Source organism: Aphelocoma coerulescens, chromosome 3 (assembly GCF_041296385.1).
Source record: "Aphelocoma coerulescens isolate FSJ_1873_10779 chromosome 3, UR_Acoe_1.0, whole genome shotgun sequence".
Lineage (NCBI taxonomy): Eukaryota > Metazoa > Chordata > Aves > Passeriformes > Corvidae > Aphelocoma > Aphelocoma coerulescens.
The window spans coordinates 51507433-51512493 of NC_091016.1; positions in this window are offsets into that span (position 1 = coordinate 51507433).

The following is a 5061-nucleotide window of genomic DNA, read 5'->3' on the forward strand; positions in this document are numbered from 1 at the left end:
TGGGAACTGAAAAGCATCTGAGATTCCTTAAGGTTTGTATGGTTCAGATGAGAGACCTAGGCATGTGTACAAGAAAAAAACAAAGAAACTCCAAGCAAATTCTGCTGTTACGTAATTGGATTTAGCTTTTCTGATGAGAGCCACACCTTCAGGTTCCCTCACTTTTCTGACTGCCAAAGGTAAAGGAAACATTTTAGGTTTTCTTTGTTTGCAGCTCTTACAGCATCTTTTCCAAAACTACAGCACACTATAACTTTAGCCCGTACCTTTTCTCTGTCCTGCCTCCATGCTGTGGCAGAAAAGCCTAGCATTTAACTGACCGAGCCAATCCGGAGCAGCTAGAAATACAAAGGATCGTATCATTTCAGTTAGACTTTGCAAGGGGCTCAGACACAGCGCAGGGCATGGGAGAGATGAAGGAGAAAGGTTAATTTCTGCATTTCACTTCTACTGCATTAAGGGTGTTGGTGTTGCTGCAAAATAAAGATATTCTCACCTTGAATTCCTCCAAAGAAATTCTTTTATGTGGTTGCCTCAGTAGAACGAAATCTTTATGAAATAGCCAGCACACCCACCCAGACATAAGCCAGGCACTAACTGTTCATGTTTAGAAACAAACTTTCCCCATGGGTACATTATTCATAGCCGGTCATTTGCCAGTTTTCCCTTGGAAGATGTAAACTAAACACTAGGAATAAAGGCGATGCATAGTTTGGTCTCTCTTTTTTTTTTTTTTTTCAGATGGATGTTGCAGCAAATCTGGGAGTTCTCTCTGTCCTTTTTTCCATTCACTCGTTTAAAAGTCAGCTAAATCAATGGTGCATTCCTGAAGTCTTCCTGCTGATCCACTCAAAGGCTGCACCACGGTGTATTATCGCTCGGATCCTGCCACTTACAAAGACTGAAATCTCAAATTCTACCAGCAGAAAAATATTCACAGCTTTCAAACCTTATTCCAGGAAATGAGGAAGTCATCCTCCTGATCCATCCTGCCACTGCTGTGGGCATCTCTGTTGCCTGAGAAACATAACAGGTTGTTGTTATGACAACTAGAGACCAGCTGACCTCCTGCTTGCTTTCGTCAACCAGCTGTGAAACTCCTCGGTCATGGAACAGTCTCAAATTGAACATCTGACCCCAGTTTATGCAATTCCCCTGTGACCGTTTCATAAGCTTTTTGTCACTTCACTTCACTCAATTGTTTGTGGAAAGCATTCACAGTTACCCTGGCTAATGGGAACGTTTCGGTGTGACAGCTCGCCCCGTGGCTAAGCCCTCCATCTCCAAGGCAACCTCACAACCTTGCTCTAAGAGTACTACGCCATGTCATGAGATAAAATGAAACCCAAAAGGATACGCGGGGATAATTCCAGCTCTAACTATCCATAGTTCTGCTTTAGCAGAAACTTTAGGAGACATTCCCAGGCCGGTTATTTAAACATGGGAGGGCACCACAAAGATGTCATATGTCTCTAAAGCTATACAAGCCGTACAGAGACATGAAGACCTACAGCGTGAGCTCTGCCAGAGATCCCAGGGATCTTAAACAGTTTCCACAGAGCTACATCGAAATGATTGAGGACAGAAAGATGTGGTGATTTTATGTGTCTGACAAATCACCTGGGTCCCTATCTCTGTGCAGCTCCATTACTTAAAGCTGTAGGTGTTGAAGCAGCTTCACTAGTGTGGTTCTTGAGTTGGACCCACCACACTCCTGTCTGCCCTTCACAGAGCTCAGCTGAGTCAGTGTTTGACTTGGGCTTTTACAGGAAAGGAAGGATTCCTTCCCTGCTCCCTTGAGTGCCAATTCAAGATGGTCTCTGCATGATTGTACTGCAGAGGACCAGAAGCCTCACTGAGGAACACTGTGTAGGAGTGTTAACTGAAGCAGGTCATTGCCCAAAGCAGCAGACTTCAAGGATAAAATGAATGGAGAAGTTCCAACCCCCTAGAGCGGTTGTTTTCATTTGGTTTCCTCACTCAGAAAGGCAGAGATCCTGACTGGTTTATGCACTCGTGTGCTATCCTCACAACCCTGAGTCTTGAAAAAGACTTTTTTTCTCATGTGAAAGCTGAGTTACCAGCCTTGTCTTAGGATCTGGGGCACAGTCATATGCAACCCATATGAAACATCTTAGTGTGACCTTAAGTCTCTGAGAAAACCTTGTTGGTTTGTTGTCAGCTTATTTTGGGGGTTGTGCCCTACCCTAAATCCTCACATCTCATTTCTTCTACCAATTCCTCCTTCAAAATGTTGCTATTCCACCTTCACGCTTGTGGAGGTGCAGGTGCAATTCTCTTCAGGCATAAAGAACACATAATGGTAAGGGGAAGAGAAAAAGTTTAAATACCAGATAGAAGAAAGGGAAAAATATTGCAACTAACCTGTTATCAAAATGGTTTAATACTGCCACATTTAAGTGGATTGTTTCAGAAAAAAAACTCCAACCATTTCTTATTCATAACAACATCCCAAGGATGTCAAACAAATTGAGTATCTCAGTGCACGTGTAAAGTGTCACTGAATCCAACAGAAATCAGCTGAAGACCTGACCTTCACTCCCGACAATTGGCTGAAAATTCTCCACTGCTGGGAAGCATTCAAATGCAAGCACTCTTTCCACTCTCCTGCGACATCAGTATAACCAAAACAACTCTGCTGTTTGTCCAAAGAGCTGCCAAGAACAGGGAAATAGCACAGTTAAAAAAAAAAAAAAAAAAAAAAAAAAAAAAGGTATGTGTTTCCAAAAGCAGTTTTCTACATCTTCTAAAACAAAAGGCTGCTCCTGAATGTGTGCAGTGATAACACTGAAACAAATCATTTCATGTCCTGATTTTGCCCCATAGAAAGCAGAAATCTCCAGCTGGTAGGGCAGCAATCAAGCTGTTGCACAACTCAATATGCAGATCAGGCCTGAGGAAGTTCTGCCGGGATCCTCTTTGTCCCCTGTTTTTCAAGTGTGATTGAAATCTGTTTTCTCAGATTAGGAAATTGGAGAGAGGTTTTATGTTACACTTCTGAATAATTTTGAATACTGCATGACAGTCATGTGTTCTCAATATTTGAAAATACCAAGTTTCAGCAACTCCTGCTTGGCTGCCTGGAGACTTTAAAGCTCACTGTCAAAGTTTTACTCCTCTGCTATCTGAGTTAGGTGATTTACTGTCCTCCTGAATCTGTTGATGGATTCACCTGATATTCAAGTTTGCCAAAAGCGGTATTTGTTTATTTGTTAAACACAAAGACTTAATACTGGGCTAGTGTCTCTGCTCTTCCAGAACTCCCAAAGGCTGGGCTCTGCTAACTTTGGACTCAAGCATTTGCATTTCACAGCTGGGCTTATCTGGTTTCTAGTAAGGTGCAAGTTCCACCCAAAAAATTTTCTCTACTCAGGATGTTTATAATCGCTCTTTCCCTCTGTCAAATCAGATTGACCAGTTGACCAACAGATTAAAAAATTATTAAGGGTGGGGAGGAAGGACAGGCACACATGCACACCCACACACAAAGGCTGCAAGCACTCCGCCTTTGTGCTCATACGAGCTTTGTTTCCTTGGAAATCCAGCTACTAAAACAGGCAACAGCTGTGACAAGAAATGAGATCCAGCAGCAGAGCAGAAAGACTGATGATTTGCAAACATTTTGGTTTGGGGATTTTCAAAACCCATCCCTTTCAAAACGTCAGAGGAATGCATCAGGATGCATGTGTAGGGAAGTATGAATCTAGCAGGCCAAGCAGACTTTTTGTAGCTCATCATCATAAGAACTGAAGCATCATCAAGTGACCAGTGTGCTGGGCAATATTTACAGTGTGCATCCATCTTCTAGCTCAATCCTGCAGTGTCTCCTGAGAACACTCACACTAAGTCCCCAGCAGAGGAAACGTAATTTTTACCAGGCCTGACAAAACATAGGATACAAATAACCTGGTTTTGGGAATTTGCCTCCGCTGTACCAGCAGCTGCATCTGCTGCTTCTCAGATTTCTTTTCCTGGTATCGGGTGGCTTCACTATCACATCTTTTCGGTGTCCAGGTAGTGTCTCCAGTTTCCAGACCCTGTCTCAGTGTCAGTTTGCATCCTTCCTGGCCTCATTCCCCTGGCACACCACGTGAATGGGCACTAAGGGGAGTAACGCGGCGCTTGGTGCTGCGCTGGGGGTGTGCTCCCTTTCACCTTGCCTGGAAGGAAAGCACCTTGGTCCTGACGTGCCCGGGAAGAAAGGGGCACTAAGGAGACGGGAGACGACAGGCAGTAAGCAGAAGACACAGTCTTAACCTGTGCCAGGGAAGGTTTAGGTTGGACATGAAGAGGAATTTCTTCACGGAAAGGGTGCTTAGACGTTGTAATGGGCTGCCCAAGGGAGGTGGTGGAGTCACCATCCCTGGAGGTGTTTAAGGAAAGACTGAACGCGGCACTCAGTGCCATGGGCTGGTTTACATGGTGGTGTTTAGCCATAGGTTGGACTCGATGATTGCAGAGGTCTTTTCCAACCCAGCTGATTCTGTGATTCTGTGAAAGCACCGTAGTCCTGATATGCCAGGGAAGAAAGGGGCAGTAAGGAGACAGGCGGGGGGTGAAGCGAAGGCGACATGACAGCCGCTTTGTGCGGGTCTGGGCTGAGCAATGTCGCTGGTTTTCTGTGGGCCCAAGCCGAGGACCGTCGCAGCCCCGGCGGCAGGACACGCCAACCACCAGCGGGACGGCGGGCACGGAACTCCAAACCTCCCCGGCCCCGCTCGGACCGCGCGGCCGCGCCACCCGGCACTACATGTCCCGCCGTGCCGCGGGCGTTGAGGCCCCACGACGGGGTCGCACACTAGCTGCCCAGGGAATCGCCTTCTCGGAGGCACGGCCCGGCCTCGGCGCTGCCCCGATTTCGCGGGCAGCAACGTCCGAATCATCCTCCGCGCCGCCCCTGCTCCGCACCGTGCCTCCCGCGCCGCGGGCGGCGGGCCGGGCTCCCTCCGCATGTGTGGCGTCTCACCGTCAGGCACTCGCGGGACGCCCCGCCATGGCGCCGGTAGGGCGGGGGCGGCGGGCGGCGCGGCGGGGCCCTTG